Source organism: Amblyomma americanum, chromosome 6 (assembly GCF_052857255.1).
Source record: "Amblyomma americanum isolate KBUSLIRL-KWMA chromosome 6, ASM5285725v1, whole genome shotgun sequence".
Classification (NCBI taxonomy): domain Eukaryota; kingdom Metazoa; phylum Arthropoda; class Arachnida; order Ixodida; family Ixodidae; genus Amblyomma; species Amblyomma americanum.
This window is the reverse complement of record NC_135502.1, coordinates 186137714-186157840: the sequence shown is the minus strand read 5'-3', so window position 1 is coordinate 186157840 and position 20127 is coordinate 186137714.

Genomic DNA, 20127 nt, shown 5'->3' with positions numbered 1-20127 from the left:
CGCAGAATCCTTAGGAGATGATCAGGCCGGCGCACATGTTTTTCGGCTCGGAAACACTTCGGAACTTCTAGGTGCAGCCTGCGAAGGATAGTAGACGCGGTTTAAGCGTGTTCTCCAGTGTCGTCCACTGCTGCTGCGTGCGAGTGCCGGCGGATCGCTGAAGTGCTGCTTTTAAATGCTGCGCCTGGGGCCTGGACTGCGCAGACCACTCTATGCGCAGAATCCCTGGAGATGATCAGGCCGGCGCACTTGTTTATGGCTTGGAAATACTTCGGAACTTCTAAGTGCAGCCTGCGAAGGATAGAAGACACAGTTTAAGGGTGTTCTCCTGTGTCGTCTACTGCTGCTGCGTGCGTGTGCCGGCGGATTGCTGAAGTGGTGCTTTTAAATGCTGCACCTGGGGGCCTGGCTGGCGCAGACCACTCTATGCGCAGAATCCCTGGAGATGATCAGGCCGGCGCACTTGTTTTTGGCTTGGAAATACTTCGGAACTTCTAAGTGCAGCCTTCGAAGGATAGTAGACGCAGTTTAAGCGCGTTCTCCAGTGTCGTCCACTGCTGCTGCGTGCGAGTGCCGACGGATCGCTGAAGTGGTGCTTTTAAATGCTGCACCTGGGGCCCTGGCCGGCGCAGACCACTCTATGCGCAGAATTCCTGGAGGTGATCAGGCCGGCGCACTTGTTTATGGCTTGGAAATACTTCGGAACTTCTAAGTGCAGCCTGCGAAGGATAGAAGACACAGTTTAAGGGTGTTCTCCTGTGTCGTCTACTGCTGCTGCGTGCTTGTTCCGGCGCATTGCTGACGTGCTTCTTTTAAATGCTGCGCCTGAAAGCGTGGCCTGCGCGGACCACTCGATGAGGAGAATCCCTGGGAGATGATCAGGGCGAGCACTTATTTTTGGCTTGGAAATACTTCGGAACTTCTAGGTGCAGCCTGCGAAGGAGAGTAGACGCAGTTTAACCGTGTTCTCTAGTGTCGTCCACTGCTGCTGCGTGCGAGTGCCGGCGTATCGCTGACGTGCTGCTTTTAAATGCTGCGCCTGGGGGCCTGTCCTGCGCTGACCACTCTATGCGCAGAATCCCTGGAGATGATCAGGCCGGCGCACTTGTTTTTGGCTTGGAAATACTTCAGAACTTCTAGGTGCAGCCTGCGAAGGATAGTAGGCGCAGTTTAAGCGTGTTCTCCAATGTCGTCCACTGCTGCTGCGTGCGAGAGCCGGCGGAACGCTAACGTGCTGATTTTAAATGGTGCGCCTGGGGGCCTGGCCTGCCGCGACCTCTCGATGCACAGAATCCTTGTTAGATGATCAGGCCAGCGCACTTGTTTTTCGGCTTGGAAATACTTCGGAACTTCTAGGTGCAGCCTGCGAAGGATGTAGTAGACGCCGTTTAACCGTGTTCTCTAGTGTCGTCCACTGCTGCTGCATGCGAGTGCCGGCGGATCGCTGACGTGCTGCTCTTAAATGCTGCGCCTGGGGGCCTGGCCTGCGCAGACCACTCGATGCGCAGAATTCCTTGGAGATGATCAGGCCGGCGCACTTGTTTTTCGCTTTGGAAATACTTCGGAACTTCTAGGTGCAGCCTGCGAAGGATAGTAGACGCAGTTTAACCGTGTTCTCTAGTGTCGTCCACTGCTGCTGCGTGCGAGTGCCGGCGGTTCGCTGACGTGCTGCTTTAAAATGCTGCGCCTGGGGGCCTGGCCTGCGCAGACCACTCCATGCGCAGAATCCTTAGGAGATGATCAGGCCGGCGCACATGTTTTTCGGCTCGGAAACACTTCGGAACTTCTAGGTGCAGCCTGCGAAGGATAGTAGACGCGGTTTAAGCGTGTTCTCCAGTGTCGTCCACTGGTGCTGCGTGCGAGTGCCGGCGGATCGCTGAAGTGCTGCTTTTAAATGCTGCGCCTGGGGCCTGGACTGCGCAGACCACTCTATGCGCAGAATCCCTGAAGATGATCAGGCCGGCGCACTTGTTTATGGCTTGGAAATACTTCGGAACTTCTAAGTGCAGCCTGCGAAGGATAGAAGACACAGTTTAAGGGTGTTCTCCTGTGTCGTCTACTGCTGCTGCGTGCGTGTGCCGGCGGATTGCTGAAGTGGCGCTTTTAAATGCTGCACCTGGGGGCCTGGCTGGCGCAGACCACTCTATGCGCAGAATCCCTGGAGATGATCAGGCCGGCGCACTTGTTTTTGGCTTGGAAATACTTCGGAACTTCTAAGTGCAGCCTTCGAAGGATAGTAGACGCAGTTTAAGGGTGTTCTCCTGTGTCGTATACTGCTGCTGCGTGCGTGTTCCGGCGCATTGCTGACGTGCTTCTTTTAAATGCTGCGCCTGAAAGCGTGGCCTGCGCAGACCACTCGATGAGGAGAATCCCTGGGAGATGATCAGGGCGAGCACTTGTTTTTGGCTTGGAAATACTTCGGAACTTCTAGGTGCAGCCTGCGAAGGATAGTAGACGCAGTTTAACCGTGTTCTCTAGTGTCGTCCACTGCTGCTGCGTGCGAGTGCCGGCGTATCGCTGACGTGCTGCTTTTAAATGCTGCGCCTGGGGGCCTGTCCTGCGCTGACCACTGTATGCGCAGAATCCCTGGAGATGATCAGGCCGGCGCACTTGTTTTTGGCTTGGAAATACTTCGTAACTTTTAGGTGCAGCCTGCGAAGGATAGTAGACGCAGATTAAGGGTGTTCTCCAGTATCGTCCACTGCTGCTGCGTGCGAGTGCCGGCGGATTGCTGAAGTGGTACTCTTAAATGCTGCACCTGGGGGCCTGGCCTGCGCAGACCACTCTATGCGCAGAATCTCTGGAGATGATCAAGCCGGCGCACTTGTTTTTGGCTTGGAAATACTTCGGAACTTCTAGGTGCAGCCTGCGAAGGATAGTAGACGCAGTTTAAGCGCGTTCACCAGAGTCGGCCACTGCTGCTGCCTGCGAGTCCCGGCGGATAGCTGACGTGCTGCCTTAAAATGCTGCGCCTGGGGGCCTGGCCTGCGCAGACCACTCTATGCGCAGAATCTCTGGAGATGATCAAGCCGGCGCACTTGTTTTTGGCTTGGAAATACTTCGGAACTTCTAGGTGCAGCCTGCGAAGGATAGTAGACGCAGTTTAAGCGTGTTCACCAGAGTCGGCCACTGCTGCTGCCTGCGAGTCCCGGCGGATAGCTGACGTGCTGCCTTAAAATGCTGCGCCTGGGGGCCTGGCCTGCGCATACCACTCTATGCGCAGAATCTCTGAAGATGATCAGGCCAGCGCACTTGTTTTTGGCTTGGAAATACTTCGTAACTTTTAGGTGCAGCCTGCGAAGGATAGTAGACGCAGTTTAAGCGTGTTCACCAGAGTCGGCCACTGCTGCTGCCTGCGAGTCCCGGCGGATAGCTGACGTGCTGCCTTAAAATGCTGCGCCTGGGGGCCTGGCCTGCGCAGACCACTCTATGCGCAGAATCCCTGGAGATGATCAGGCCGGCGCACTTGTTTTTGGCTTGGAAATACTTCGGAACTTCTAAGTGCAGCCTTCGAAGGATAGTAGACGCAGTTTAAGGGTGTTCTCCTGTGTCGTATACTGCTGCTGCGTGCTTGTTCCGGCGCATTGCTGACGTGCTTCTTTTAAATGCTGCGCCTGAAAGCGTGGCCTGCGCAGACCACTCGATGAGGAGAATCCCTGGGAGATGATCAGGGCGAGCACTTGTTTTTGGCTTGGAAATACTTCGGAACTTCTAGGTGCAGCCTGCGAAGGATAGTAGACGCAGTTTAACCGTGTTCTCTAGTGTCGTCCACTGCTGCTGCGTGCGAGTGCCGGCGTATCGCTGACGTGCTGCTTTTAAATGCTGCGCCTGGGGGCCTGTCCTGCGCTGACCACTCTATGCGCAGAATCCCTGGAGATGATCAGGCCGGCGCACTTGTTTTTGGCTTGGAAATACTTCAGAACTTCTAGGTGCAGCCTGCGAAGGATAGTAGGCGCAGTTTAAGCGTGTTCTCCAGTGTCGTCCACTGCTGCTGCGTGCGAGAGCCGGCGGAACGCTAACGTGCTGATTTTAAATGGTGCGCCTGGGGGCCTGGCCTGCCGCGACCTCTCGATGCACAGAATCCTTGTTAGATGATCAGGCCAGCGCACTTGTTTTTCGGCTTGGAAATACTTCGCAACTTCTAGGTGCAGCCTGCGAAGGATTTAGTAGACGCCGTTTAACCGTGTTCTCTAGTGTCGTCCACTGCTGCTGCATGCGAGTGCCGGCGGATCGCTGACGTGCTGCTCTTAAATGCTGCGCCTGGGGGCCTGGCCTGCGCAGACCACTCCATGCGCAGAATCCTTAGGAGATGATCAGGCCGGCGCACATGTTTTTCGGCTCGGAAACACTTCGGAACTTCTAGGTGCAGCCTGCGAAGGATAGTAGACGCAGTTTAAGGGTGTTCTCCAGTATAGTCCACTGCTGCTGCGTGCGAGTGCCGGCGGATCGCTGAAGTGGTACTCTTAAATGCTGCACCTGGGGGCCTGCCTGCGCATACCACTCTATGCGCAGAATCTCTGGAGATGATCAAGCCGCCGCACTTGTTTTTGGCTTGGAAATACTTCGTAACTTCTAGGTGCAGCCTGCGAAGGATAGTAGACGCAGTTTAAGCGTGTTCACCAGAGTCGGCCACTGCTGCTGCCTGCGAGTCCCGGCGGATAGCTGACGTGCTGCCTTTAAATGCTGCGCCTGGGGGCCTGGCCTGCGCATACCACTCTATGCGCAGAATCTCTGGAGATGATCATGCCGGCGCACATATTTTTGGCTTGGAAATACTTCTGAACTTCTAGGTGCAGCCTGCGAAGGATAGTAGACGCGGTTTAAGCGTGTTCTCCAGTGTCGTCCAGTGCTGCTGCGTGCGAGTGCGGGCGGATCGCTGAAGTGGTGCTTTTAAATGCTGCGCCTGGGGCCTGGCCTGCGCAGACCACTCTATGCGCAGAATCCCTGGAGATGATCAGGCCGGCGCACTTGTTTATGGCTTGGAAATACTTCGGAACTTCTAAGTGCAGCCTGCGAAGGATAGAAGACGCAGTTTAAGGGTGTTCTCCTGTGTCGTCTACTGCTGCTGCGTGCGTGTGCCGGCGGATTGCTGAAATGGTGCTTTTAAATGCTGCACCTGGGGGCCTGGCCGGCGCAGACCACTCTATGCGCAGAATCTCTGGAGATGATCAAGCCGGCGCACTTGTTTTTGGCTTGGAAATACTTCGGAACTTCTAGGTGCAGCCTGCAAAGGATAGTAGACGCGGTTTAAGCGTGTTCTCCAGTGTCGTCCACTGCTGCTGCGTGCGAGAGCCGGCGGAACGCTAACGTGCTGATTTTAAATGGTGCGCCTGGGGGCCTGGCCTGCCGCGACCTCTCGATGCACAGAATCCTTGTTAGATGATCAGGCCAGCGCACTTGTTTTTCGGCTTGGAAATACTTCGGAACTTCTAGGTGCAGCCTGCGAAGGATGTAGTAGACGCCGTTTAACCGTGTTCTCTAGTGTCGTCCACTGCTGCTGCATGCGAGTGCCGGCGGATCGCTGACGTGCTGCTTTTAAATGCTGCGCCTGGGGGCCTGGCCTGCGCAGACCACTCGATGTGCAGAATTCCTTGGAGATGATCAGGCCGGCGCACTTGTTTTTCGCTTTGGAAATACTTCGGAACTTCTAGGTGCAGCCTGCGAAGGATAGTAGACGCAGTTTAACCGTGTTCTCTAGTGTCGTCCACTGCTGCTGCGTGCGAGTGCCGGCGGTTCGCTGACGTGCTGCTTTAAAATGCTGCGCCTGGGGGCCTGGCCTGCGCAGACCACTCCATGCGCAGAATCCTTAGGAGATGATCAGGCCGGCGCACATGTTTTTCGGCTTGGAAACACTTCGGAACTTCTAGGTGCAGCCTGCGAAGGATAGTAGACGCAGTTTAACCGTGTTCTCTAGTGTCGTCCACTGCTGCTGCGTGCGAGTGCCGGCGGTTCGCTGACGTGCTGCTTTAAAATGCTGCGCCTGGGGGCCTGGCCTGCGCAGACCACTCCATGCGCAGAATCCTTAGGAGATGATCAGGCCGGCACACATGTTTTTCGGCTTGGAAACACTTCGGAACTTCTAGGTGCAGCCTGCGAAGGATAGTAGACGCGGTTTAAGCGTGTTCTCCAGTGTCGTCCACTGCTGCTGCGTGCGAGTGCCGGCGGATCGCTGAAGTGGTGCTTTTAAATGCTGCGCCTGGGGCCTGGCCTGCGCAGACCACTCTATGCGCAGAATCCCTGGAGATGATCAGGCCGGCGCACTTGTTTATGGCTTGGAAATACTTCGGAACTTCTAAGTGCAGCCTGCGAAGGATAGAAGACACAGTTTAAGGGTGTTCTCCTGTGTCGTCTACTGCTGCTGCGTGCGGGTGCCGGCGGATTGCTGAAGTGGTGCTTTTAAATGCTGCACCTGGGGGCCTGGCTGGCGCAGACCACTCTATGCGCAGAATCCCTGGAGATGATCAGGCCGGCGCACTTGTTTTTGGCTTGGAAATACTTCGGAACTTCTAAGTGCAGCCTTCGAAGGATAGTAGACGCAGTTTAAGGGTGTTCTCCTGTGTCGTATACTGCTGCTGCGTGCGTGTTCCGGCGCATTGCTGACGTGCTTCTTTTAAATGCTGCGCCTGAAAGCGTGGCCTGCGCAGACCACTCGATGAGGAGAATCCCTGGGAGATGATCTGGGCGAGCACTTGTTTTTGGCTTGGAAATACTTCGGAACTTCAAGGTGTAGCCTGCGAAGGATAGTAGACGCAGTTTAACTGTGTTCTCTAGTGTCGTCCACTGCTGCTGCGTGCGAGTGCCGGCGTATCGCTGACGTGCTGCTTTTAAATGCTGCGCCTGGGGGCCTGTCCTGCGCTGACCACTCTATGCGCAGAATCCCTGGAGATGATCAGGCCGGCGCACTTGTTTTTGGCTTGGAAATACTTCGTAACTTTTAGGTGCAGCCTGCGAAGGATAGTAGACGCAGTTTAAGGGTGTTCTCCAGTATCGTCCACTGCTGCTGCGTGCGAGTGCCGGCGGATCGCTGAAGTGGTACTCTTAAATGCTGCACCTGGGGGCCTGGCCTGCGCATACCACTCTATGCGCAGAATCTCTGGAGATGATCAAGCCGCCGCACTTGTTTTTGGCTTGGAAATACTTCGTAACTTCTAGGTGCAGCCTGCGAAGGATAGTAGACGCAGTTTAAGCGTGTTCACCAGAGTCGGCCACTGCTGCTGCCTGCGAGTCCCGGCGGATAGCTGACGTGCTGCCTTTAAATGCTGCGCCTGGGGGCCTGGCCTGCGCATACCACTCTATGCGCAGAATCTCTGGAGATGGTCATGCCGGCGCACATATTTTTGGCTTGGAAATACTTCTGAACTTCTAGGTGCAGCCTGCGAAGGATAGTAGACGCGGTTTAAGCGTGTTCTCCAGTGTCGTCCAGTGCTGCTGCGTGCGAGTGCGGGCGGATCGCTGAAGTGGTGCTTTTAAATGCTGCGCCTGGGGCCTGGCCTGCGCAGACCACTCTATGCGCCGAATCCCTGGAGATGATCAGGCCGGCGCACTTGTTTATGGCTTGGAAATACTTCGGAACTTCTAAGTGCAGCCTGCGAAGGATAGTAGACGCAGTTTAACTGTGTTCTCTAGTGTCGTCCACTGCTGCTGCGTGCGAGTGCCGGCGTATCGCTGACGTGCTGCTTTTAAATGCTGCGCCTGGGGGCCTGTCCTGCGCTGACCACTCTATGCGCAGAATCCCTGGAGATGATCAGGCCGGCGCACTTGTTTTTGGCTTGGAAATACTTCGTAACATTTAGGTGCAGCCTGCGAAGGATAGTAGACGCAGTTTAAGGGTGTTCTCCAGTATCGTCCACTGCTGCTGCGTGCGAGTGCCGGCGGATCGCTGAAGTGGTACTCTTAAATGCTGCACCTGGGGGCCTGGCCTGCGCATACCACTCTATGCGCAGAATCTCTGGAGATGATCAAGCCGCCGCACTTGTTTTTGGCTTGGAAATACTTCGTAACTTCTAGGTGCAGCCTGCGAAGGATAGTAGACGCAGTTTAAGCGTGTTCACCAGAGTCGGCCACTGCTGCTGCCTGCGAGTCCCGGCGGATAGCTGACGTGCTGCCTTTAAATGCTGCGCCTGGGGGCCTGGCCTGCGCATACCACTCTATGCGCAGAATCTCTGGAGATGATCATGCCGGCGCACATATTTTTGGCTTGGAAATACATCTGAACTTCTAGGTGCAGCCTGCGAAGGATAGTAGACGCGGTTTAAGCGTGTTCTCCAGTGTCGTCCAGTGCTGCTGCGTGTGAGTGCGGGCGGATCGCTGAAGTGGTGCTTTTAAATGCTGCGCCTGGGGCCTGGCCTGCGCAGACCACTCTATGCGCAGAATCCCTGGAGATGATCAGGCCGGCGCACTTGTTTATGGCTTGGAAATACTTCGGAACTTCTAAGTGCAGCCTGCGAAGGATAGAAGACGCAGTTTAAGGGTGTTCTCCTGTGTCGTCTACTGCTGCTGCGTGCGTGTGCCGGCGGATTGCTGAAATGGTGCTTTTAAATGCTGCACCTGGGGGCCTGGCCGGCGCAGACCACTCTATGCGCAGAATCTCTGGAGATGATCAAGCCGGCGCACTTGTTTTTGGCTTGGAAATACTTCGGAACTTCTAGGTGCAGCCTGCGAAGGATAGTAGACGCGGTTTAAGCGTGTTCTCCAGTGTCGTCCACTGCTGCTGCGTGCGAGAGCCGGCGGAACGCTAACGTGCTGATTTTAAATGGTGCGCCTGGGGGCCTGGCCTGCCGCGACCTCTCGATGCACAGAATCCTTGTTAGATGATCAGGCCAGCGCACTTGTTTTTCGGCTTGGAAATACTTCGGAACTTCTAGGTGCAGCCTGCGAAGGATGTAGTAGACGCCGTTTAACCGTGTTCTCTAGTGTCGTCCACTGCTGCTGCATGCGAGTGCCGGCGGATCGCTGACGTGCGGCTTTTAAATGCTGCGCCTGGGGGCCTGGCCTGCGCAGACCACTCGATGCGCAGAATTCCTTGGAGATGATCAGGCCGGCGCACTTGTTTTTCGCTTTGGAAATACTTCGGAACTTCTAGGTGCAGCCTGCGAAGGATAGTAGACGCAGTTTAACCGTGTTCTCTAGTGTCGTCCACTGCTGCTGCGTGCGAGTGCCGGCGGTTCGCTGACGTGCTGCTTTAAAATGCTGCGCCTGGGGGCCTGGCCTGCGCAGACCACTCCATGCGCAGAATCTTTAGGAGATGATCAGGCCGGCGCACATGTTTTTCGGCTTGGAAACACTTCGGAACTTCTAGGTGCAGCCTGCGAAGGATAGTAGACGCGGTTTAAGCGTGTTCTCCAGTGTCGTCCACTGCTGCTGCGTGCGAGTGCAGGCGGATCGCTGAAGTGGTGCTTTTAAATGCTGCGCCTGGGGCCTGGCCTGCGCGGACCACTCTATGCGCAGAATCCCTGGAGATGATCAGGCCGGCGCACTTGTTTATGGCTTGGAAATACTTCGGAACTTCTAAGTGCAGCCTGCGAAGGATAGAAGACACAGTTTAAGGGTGTTCTCCTGTGTCGTCTACTGCTGCTGCGTGCGTGTGCCGGCGGATTGCTGAAGTGGTGCTTTTAAATGCTGCACCTGGGGGCCTGGCTGGCGCAGACCACTCTATGCGCAGAATCCCTGGAGATGATCAGGCCGGCGCACTTGTTTTTGGCTTGGAAATACTTCGGAACTTCTAAGTGCAGCCTGCGAAGGATAGAAGACGCAGTTTAAGGGTGTTCTCCTGTGTCGTCTACTGCTGCTGCGTGCGTGTGCCGGCGGATTGCTGAAATGGTGCTTTTAAATGCTGCACCTGGGGGCCTGGCCGGCGCAGACCACTCTATGCGCAGAATCTCTGGAGATGATCAAGCCGGCGCACTTGTTTTTGGCTTGGAAATACTTCGGAACTTCTAGGTGCAGCCTGCAAAGGATAGTAGACGCGGTTTAAGCGTGTTCTCCAGTGTCGTCCACTGCTGCTGCGTGCGAGAGCCGGCGGAACGCTAACGTGCTGATTTTAAATGGTGCGCCTGGGGGCCTGGCCTGCCGCGACCTCTCGATGCACAGAATCCTTGTTAGATGATCAGGCCAGCGCACTTGATTTTCGGCTTGGAAATACTTCGGAACTTCTAGGTACAGCCTGCGAAGGATGTAGTAGACGCCGTTTAACCGTGTTCTCTAGTGTCGTCCACTGCTGCTGCATGCGAGTGCCGGCGGATCGCTGACGTGCTGCTTTTAAATGCTGCGCCTGGGGGCCTGGCCTGCGCAGACCACTCGATGTGCAGAATTCCTTGGAGATGATCAGGCCGGCGCACTTGTTTTTCGCTTTGGAAATACTTCGGAACTTCTAGGTGCAGCCTGCGAAGGATAGTAGACGCAGTTTAACCGTGTTCTCTAGTGTCGTCCACTGCTGCTGCATGCGAGTGCCGGCGGTTCGCTGACGTGCTGCTTTAAAATGCTGCGCCTGGGGGCCTGGCCTGCGCAGACCACTCCATGCGCAGAATCCTTAGGAGATGATCAGGCCGGCGCACATGTTTTTCGGCTTGGAAACACTTCGGAACTTCTAGGTGCAGCCTGCGAAGGATAGTAGACGCAGTTTAACCGTGTTCTCTAGTGTCGTCCACTGCTGCTGCGTGCGAGTGCCGGCGGTTCGCTGACGTGCTGCTTTAAAATGCTGCGCCTGGGGGCCTGGCCTGCGCAGACCACTCCATGCGCAGAATCCTTAGGAGATGATCAGGCCGGCACACATGTTTTTCGGCTTGGAAACACTTCGGAACTTCTAGGTGCAGCCTGCGAAGGATAGTAGACGCGGTTTAAGCGTGTTCTCCAGTGTCGTCCACTGCTGCTGCGTGCGAGTGCCGGCGGATCGCTGAAGTGGTGCTTTTAAATGCTGCGCCTGGGGCCTGGCCTGCGCAGACCACTCTATGCGCAGAATCCCTGGAGATGATCAGGCCGGCGCACTTGTTTATGGCTTGGAAATACTTCGGAACTTCTAAGTGCAGCCTGCGAAGGATAGAAGACACAGTTTAATGGTGTTCTCCTGTGTCGTCTACTGCTGCTGCGTGCGTGTGCCGGCGGATTGCTGAAGTGGTGCTTTTAAATGCTGCACCTGGGGGCCTGGCTGGCGCAGACCACTCTATGCGCAGAATCCCTGGAGATGATCAGGCCGGCGCACTTGTTTTTTTCTTGGAAATACTTCGGAACTTCTAAGTGCAGCCTTCGAAGGATAGTAGACGCAGTTTAAGGGTGTTCTCCTGTGTCGTATACTGCTGCTGCGTGCGTGTTCCGGCGCATTGCTGACGTGCTTCTTTTAAATGCTGCGCCTGAAAGCGTGGCCTGCGCAGACCACTCGATGAGGAGAATCCCTGGGAGATGATCTGGGCGAGCACTTGTTTTTGGCTTGGAAATACTTCGGAACTTCAAGGTGCAGCCTGCGAAGGATAGTAGACGCAGTTTAACCGTGTTCTCTAGTGTCGTCCACTGCTGCTGCGTGCGAGTGCCGGCGTATCGCTGACGTGCTGCTTTTAAATGCTGCGCCTGGGGGCCTGTCCTGCGCTGACCACTCTATGCGCAGAATCCCTGGAGATGATCAGGCCGGCGCACTTGTTTTTGGCTTGGAAATACTTCGTAACTTTTAGGTGCAGCCTGCGAAGGATAGTAGACGCAGTTTAAGGGTGTTCTCCAGTATCGTCCACTGCTGCTGCGTGCGAGTGCCGGCGGATCGCTGAAGTGGTACTCTTAAATGCTGCACCTGGGGGCCTGGCCTGCGCATACCACTCTATGCGCAGAATCTCTGGAGATGATCAAGCCGCCGCACTTGTTTTTGGCTTGGAAATACTTCGTAACTTCTAGGTGCAGCCTGCGAAGGATAGTAGACGCAGTTTAAGCGTGTTCACCAGAGTCGGCCACTGCTGCTGCCTGCGAGTCCCGGCGGATAGCTGACGTGCTGCCTTTAAATGCTGCGCCTGGGGGCCTGGCCTGCGCATACCACTCTATGCGCAGAATCTCTGGAGATGATCATGCCGGCGCACATATTTTTGGCTTGGAAATACTTCTGAACTTCTAGGTGCAGCCTGCGAAGGATAGTAGACGCGGTTTAAGCGTGTTCTCCAGTGTCGTCCAGTGCTGCTGCGTGCGAGTGCGGGCGGATCGCTGAAGTGGTGCTTTTAAATGCTGCGCCTGGGGCCTGGCCTGCGCAGACCACTCTATGCGCAGAATCCCTGGAGATGATCAGGCCGGCGCACTTGTTTATGGCTTGGAAATACTTCGGAACTTCTAAGTGCAGCCTGCGAAGGATAGAAGACGCAGTTTAAGGGTGTTCTCCTGTGTCGTCTACTGCTGCTGCGTGCGTGTGCCGGCGGATTGCTGAAATGGTGCTTTTAAATGCTGCACCTGGGGGCCTGGCCGGCGCAGACCACTCTATGCGCAGAATCTCTGGAGATGATCAAGCCGGCGCACTTGTTTTTGGCTTGGAAATACTTCGGAACTTCTAGGTGCAGCCTGCGAAGGATAGTAGACGCGGTTTAAGCGTGTTCTCCAGTGTCGTCCACTGCTGCTGCGTGCGAGAGCCGGCGGAACGCTAACGTGCTGATTTTAAATGGTGCGCCTGGGGGCCTGGCCTGCCGCGACCTCTCGATGCACAGAAACCTTGTTAGATGATCAGGCCAGCGCACTTGTTTTTCGGCTTGGAAATACTTCGGAACTTCTAGGTGCAGCCTGCGAAGGATGTAGTAGACGCCGTTTAACCGTGTTCTCTAGTGTCGTCCACTGCTTCTGCATGCGAGTGCCGGCGGATCGCTGACGTGCTGCTTTTAAATGCTGGGCCTGGGGGCCTGGCCTGCGCAGACCACTCGATGCGCAGAATTCCTTGGAGATGATCAGGCCGGCGCACTTGTTTTTCGCTTTGGAAATACTTCGGAACTTCTAGGTGCAGCCTGCGAAGGATAGTAGACGCAGTTTAACCGTGTTCTCTAGTGTCGTCCACTGCTGCTGCGTGCGAGTGCCGGCGGTTCGCTGACGTGCTGCTTTAAAATGCTGCGCCTGGGGGCCTGGCCTGCGCAGACCACTCCATGCGCAAAATCCTTAGGAGATGATCAGGCCGGCGCACATGTTTTTCGGCTTGGAAACACTTCGGAACTTCTAGGTGCAGCCTGCGAAGGATAGTAGACGCGGTTTAAGCGTGTTCTCCAGTGTCGTCCACTGCTGCTGCGTGCGAGTGCAGGCGGATCGCTGAAGTGGTGCTTTTAAATGCTGCGCCTGGGGCCTGGCCTGCGCGGACCACTCTATGCGCAGAATCCCTGGAGATGATCAGGCCGGCGCACTTGTTTATGGCTTGGAAATACTTCGGAACTTCTAAGTGCAGCCTGCGAAGGATAGAAGACACAGTTTAAGGGTGTTCTCCTGTGTCGTCTACTGCTGCTGCGTGCGTGTGCCGGCGGATTGCTGAAGTGGTGCTTTTAAATGCTGCACCTGGGGGCCTGGCTGGCGCAGACCACTCTATGCGCAGAATCCCTGGAGATGATCAGGCCGGCGCACTTGTTTTTGGCTTGGAAATACTTCGGAACTTCTAAGTGCAGCCTTCGAAGGATAGTAGACGCAGTTTAATGGTGTTCTCCTGTGTCGTATACTGCTGCTGCGTGCGTGTTCCGGCGCATTGCTGACGTGCTTCTTTTAAATGCTGCGCCTGAAAGCGTGGCCTGCGTAGACCACTCGATGAGGAGAATCCCTGGGAAATGATCAGGGCGAGCACTTGTTTTTGGCTTGGAAATACTTCGGAACTTCTAGGTGCAGCCTGCGAAGGATAGTAGACGCAGTTTAACCGTGTTCTCTAGTGTCGTCCACTGCTGCTGCGTGCGAGTGCCGGCGTATCGCTGACGTGCTGCTTTTAAATGCTGCGCCTGGGGGCCTGTCCTGCGCTGACCACTCTATGCGCAGAATCCCTGGAGATGATCAGGCCGGCGCACTTGTTTTTGGCTTGGAAATACTTCGTAACTTTTAGGTGCAGCCTGCGAAGGATAGTAGACGCAGTTTAAGGGTGTTCTCCAGTATCGTCCACTGCTGCTGCGTGCGAGTGCCGGCGGATCGCTGAAGTGGTACTCTTAAATGCTGCACCTGGGGGCCTGGCCTGCGCAGACCACTCTATGCGCAGAATCTCTGGAGATGATCAAGCCGGCGAACTTGTTTTTGGCTTGGAAATACTTCGTAACTTCTAGGTGCAGCCTGCGAAGGATAGTAGACGCAGTTTAAGCGTGTTCACCAGAGTCGGCCACTGCTGCTGCCTGCGAGTCCCGGCGGATAGCTGACGTGCTGCCTTTATATGCTGCGCCTGGGGGCCTGGCCTGCGCATACCACTCTATGCGCAGAATCTCTGGAGATGATCATGCCGGCGCACATGTTTTTGGCTTGGAAATACTTCGGAACTTCTAGGTGCAGCCTGCGAAGGATAGAAGACGCGGTTTAAGCGTGTTCTCCAGTGTCGTCCACTGCTGCTGCGTGCGAGTGCGGGCGGATCGCTGAAGTGGTGCTTTTAAATGCTGCGCCAGGGCCTGGCCTGCGCAGACCACTCTATGCGCAGAATCCCTGGAGATGATCAGGCCGGCGCACTTGTTTATGGCTTGGAAATACTTCGGAACTTCTAAGTGCAGCCTGCGAAGGATAGAAGACGCAGTTTAAGGGTGTTCTCCTGTGTCGTCTACTGCTGCTGCGTGCGTGTGCTGGCGGATTGCTGAAATGGTGCTTTTAAATGCTGCACCTGGGGGCCTGGCCGGCGCAGACCACTATATGCGCAGAATCTCTGGAGATGATCAAGCCGGCGCACTTGTTTTTGGCTTGGAAATACTTCGGAACTTCTAGGTGCAGCCTGCGAAGGATAGTAGACGCGGTTTAAGCGTGTTCTCCAGTGTCGTCCACTGCTGCTGCGTGCGAGTGCCGGCGGATCGCTGAAGTGGTGCTTTTAAATGCTGCGCCTGGGGCCTGGCCTGCGCAGACCACTCTATGCGCAGAATCCCTGGAGATGATCAGGCCGGCGCACTTGTTTATGGCTTGGAAATACTTCGGAACTTCTAAGTGCAGCCTTCGAAGGATAGAAGACGCAGTTTAAGGGTGTTCTCCTGTGTCGTCTACTGCTGCTGCGTGCGTGTGCCGGCGGATTGCTGAAATGGTGCTTTTAAATGCTGCTCCTTGGGGCCTGGCCGGCGCAGACCACTCTATGCGCAGAATCCCTGGAGATGATCAGGCCGGCGCACTTGTTTATGGCTTGGAAATACTTCGGAACTTCTAAGTGCAGCCTGCGAAGGATAGTAGACGCAGTTTAAGGGTGTTCTCTTGTGTCGTCTTCTGCTGCTGCGTGCCTGTGCCGGCGCGTGCTGACGTGCTTCTTTTAAATGCTGCGCCTGAGAGCGTGGCCTGCGCAGACCACTGGATGAGGAGAATCCCTGGGAGATGATCAGGGCGAGCACTTGTTTTTGGCTTGGAAATACTTCGGAACTTCTAAGTGCAGCCTGCGAAGGATAGTAGACGCAGTTTAAGCGTGTTCTCTAGTGTCGTCCACTGCTGCTGCGTGCGAGTGCCGGCGTATCGCTGACGTGCTGCTTTTAAATGCTGCGCATGGGGGCCTGTCCTGCGCTGACCACTCTATGCGCAGAATCCCTGGAGATGATCAGGCCGGCGCACTTGTTTTTGGCTTGGAAATACTTCGTAACTTCTAGGTGCAGCCTGCGAAGGATAGTAGACGCAGTTTAAGGGTGTTCTCTAGTGTCGTCCACTGCTGCTGCGTGCGAGTGCCGGCGTATCGCTGACGTGCTGCTTTTAAATGCTGCGCCTGGGGGCCTGTCCTGCGCTGACCACTCTATGCGCAGAATCCCTGGAGATGATCAGGCCGGCGCACTTGTTTTTGCCACAGAAATACTTCGGAACTTCTAGGTGCAGCCTGCGAAGGATAGTAGACGCAGTTTAAGCGTGTTCACCAGTGTCGGCCACTGCTGCTGCCTGCGAGTCCCGGCGGATAGCTGACGTGCTGCCTTTAAATGCTGCGCCTGGGGGCCTGGCCTGCGCATACCACTCGATGCGCAGAATCCCTTGGAGATGATCAGGCCGGCGCAGTTGTTTTTCGGCTTGGAAATACTTCGGAACTTATAGGTGCAGCCTGAGAAGGATAGCAGACACAGTTTAAGCGTGTTCTCCAGTGTCGTCTACTGCTGCTGCGTGCGTGTGCCGGCGGATCGCTGACATGCTGCTTTTAAGTGCTGCGCCTGGGAGCGTGGCCTGCTCAGACCACTCGATGAGCAGAATCTCTGGGAAATGATCAGGCCGGGCACTTGTTTATGGCTTGGAAATACTTCGGAACTTCTAGGTACAGCCTGCGAAGGATAGTAGACGCAGTTTAAGCGTGTTCTCCAGTTTCGTCCACAGCTGCTGCGTGCGAGTGTCGGCGGATCGCTGACGTGCTGGTTTTAAATGCTGCGCCTCGGTGCCTGGACTGCGCAGACCACTCGATAAACAGAATTCTTGTGAGATGGTGAGGCCGGCGCATTTGTTTTTGGCTTGGAAATACTTCGTTACTTCTAGGTGCAGCCTGTGAAGGATAGTAGACGCAGTGTTAGGGTGTTCTCCAGTATCGTCCACTGCTGCTGCGTGCGAGTGCCAGCAGATCGCTGAAGTGGTGCTTTTAAATGCTGCGCCTGGGGGCCTGGCCTGCGCAGACCACTCTGTGCGCAGAATTCCTGGAGATGATCAGGCCGGCGCACTTGTTTTTGGCTTGGAAATACTTCGGAACTTCTAGGTGCAGCCTGCGAAGGATAGTAGATGCAGTTTAAGGGTGTTCTCCAGTGTCGTCCACTGCTGCTACGTGCGAGTGCCGGTGGATCGCTGAAGTGGTGCTTTTAAATGCTGCACCTGGGGGCCTGGCCTGCGCAGACCACTCTATGCGCAGAACTCCTGGAGATGATCAGGCCGGCGCACTTGTTTTTGGCTTGGAAATACATTGTTACTTCTAGGTGCAGCCTGCGAAGGATAGTAGACGCAGTTTAAGGGTGTTCTACAGTATCATCCACTGCTGCTACGTGCGAGTGCCGGCGGATCGCTGAAGTGGTGCTTTTAAATGCTGCGCCTGGGGGCCTGGCCTGCGCAGACCACTCTGTGCGCAGAATCCCTGGAGATGATCAGGCCGGCGCACTTGTTTTTGGCTTGGAAATACTTCGGAACTTCTAGGTGCAGCCTGCGAAGGATAGTAGGCGCAGTTTAAGCATGTTCTGCAATGTCGTCCACTGCTGCTGCGTGCGAGAGCCGACGGATCGCTGAAGTGGTGCTTTTAAATGCGGCACCTGGGGGCCTGGCATGCGCAGACCACTCGATGCGCAGAATCCCTTGGAGATGATCAGGCCGGCGCAATTGTTTTTCGGTATGGAAATAATTCGAAACTTCTAGGTGCAGCATGTAGAAGATAGTAGACGCAGTTTAAGGATGTTCTCCAGTGTCGACCACTGCTGCTCCGTGCGAGTGCCGGCGGATCGCTGACGTGCTGCTTTCAAATGATGCGCTTGGGGGCCTGGCCTGCGCAGACCACTCGATGCGCAGAATCCCTTGGAAATGATCAGGCCGGGCACTTGTTTTTGGCTTGGAAACACTTGTGAACTTCTAGGTGCAGCCTGCGAAGGATAGTAGACGCAGTTTAAGGGTGTTCTCCAGTATCGTCCACTGCTGCTGCGTGCGAGAGCCGACGGATCGCTGAAGTGGTGCTTTTAAATGCTGCACCTGGGGGCCTGGCCTGCGCAGAGCACTCGATAAACAGAATTCTTGTAAGATGGTCAGGCCAGCACACATGTTTTTGGCTGGGAAATACTTCAGAACTTCTAGGTGCAGCCTGCGAAAGATAGTAGGCGCAGTTTAAGTGTGTTCTCTAATGTCGTCTACTGCTGCTGCGTGCGAGAGCCGGCGGATCGTTGACATGCTTATCTTAAATGGTGCGCCGGCCGGGGGCCTGGCCTGCCGCGACCACTCGATGCAAAGAATCCTTGTTAGATGATCAGGCTGGCGCACTTGTTTTTCGGCTTGGAAATACTTCTGAACTTCTAGGTGCAGCCTGCGAAAGATAGTAGACGCAGATTAACCGCGTTCTGTATTGTCGTCCACTGCTGCTGCGTGCGAGTGCCGGCGGATCGCTGACGTGCTGCTTTTAAATGCTGCGCCTGGGGCCTGGCCTGCGCAGACCATTCGATGCGCAGAATCATTTGGAGATGATCAGGCCGGCGCACATATTTTCCGGCTCGGAAACACTTCGGAACTTCTAGGTGCAGCCTGCGAAGGGTAGTAGACGCAGTTTAAGCGTGTTCTCCAGTGTCGTCCACTGCTGCTGCGTGCGAGTGCCGGCGGATCGCTGAAGTGGTGCTTTTAAATGCTGCGCCTGGGAGCCTGGCCTGCGCAGACCACTCTATGCGCAGAATCCCTGGAGATTATCAGGCCGGCGCACTTGTATTTGGCTTGGAAATACTTCTGAACTTCTAGGTGCAGCCTGCGAAGGATAGTAGGCGCAGTTTAAGCGTGTTCTGCAATGTCGTCCACTGCTGCTGCGTGCGAGAGCCGGCGGATCGCTGACGTGCTGATTTTAAATGGTTCGCCTGGGGGCCTGGCCTGCGCAGACCACTCGATGCGCAGAATCATTTGGAGATGATCAGGCCGGCGCACATGTTTTCCGGCTTGGAAACACTTCGGGAACTTCTAGGTGCAGCCTGCGAAGGATAGTAGACGCAGTTTAAGCGCGTTCTCCAGTGTCGTCCACTGCTGCTGCGTGCGAGTGCCGACGGATCGCTGAAGTGGTGCTTTTAAATGCTGCACCTGGGGGCCTGGCCGGCGCAGACAACTCTATGCGCAGAATCCCTGGAGGTGATCAGGCCGGCGCACTTGTTTTTGGCTTAAAAATACTTCGCAACTTCTAGGTGCAGCCTGCGACGGATAGTAGACGGCGTTTACGGGTGTTCTCCTGTGTGGTCTTCTGCTGCTGCGTGCGTGTGCCGGCGCATCGCTGACGTGCTGCTTTTAAATGCTGCGCCTGGAAGCGTGGCCTGCGCAGACCACTCGCTGAGCAGATTTCTTGTGAGATGGTCAGGCCGGCGCACTTGTTTTTGGCTTGGAAATACTTCAGAACATCTAGGTGGAGCCTGCGAAGGATAGTAGGCGCAGTTTGAGCGTGTTCTCCAATGTCGTCCACTGCTGCTGCGTGCGAGAGCCGGCGGAACGCTAACGTGCTGATTTTAAATGGTTCGCCTGGGGGCCTGGCCTGCCGCGACCACTCGATGCACAGAATCCTTGTTAGATGATCAGGCCAGCGCACATGTTTTTCGGCTTGAAAATACTTCGGAACTTCTAGGTGCAGCCTGCGAAGGATGTAGTAGACGCCGTTTAACCGTGTTCTCTAGTGTCGTCCACTGCTGCTGCGTGCGAGTGCCGGCGGATCGCTGACGTGCTGCTTTTAAATGCTGCCCCTGGGGGCGTGACCTGCGCAGACCACTCGATGCGCAGAATTCCTTGGAGATGATCAGGCCGGCGCACTTGTTTTTCGGCTTGAAAATACTTCGGAACTTCTAGGTGCAGCCTGCGATGGATAGTAGACGCAGTTTAACCGTGTTCTCTAGTGTTGTCCACTGCTGCTGCGTGCGAGTGCCGGCGGGTCGCTGACGTGCTGCTTTAAAATGCTGCGCCTGGGAGCCTGGCCTGCGCAGACCACTCTATGCGCAGAATCCCTGGAGATTATCAGGCCGGCGCACTTGTATTTGGCTTGGAAACACTTGTGAACTTCTAGGTGCAGCCTGCGAAGGATAGTAGATGCAGTTTAAGGATGTTCTCCTGTGTCGTCTACTGCTGCTGCGTGCGTGTGCCGGCGGATTGCTGACGTACTGCTTTTAAATGCTGCGCCTGGGGGCCTGGCCTGCGCAGACCACTGGATGCGCAGAATCATTTGGAGATGATCAGGCCGGAGCACATGTTTTCCGGCTTGGAAACACTTCGGGAACTTCTAGGTGCAGCCTGCGAAGGATAGTAGACGCAGTTTAGGCGCGTTCTCCAGTGTCGTCCACTGCTGCTGCGTGCGAGTGCCGACGGATCGCTGAAGTG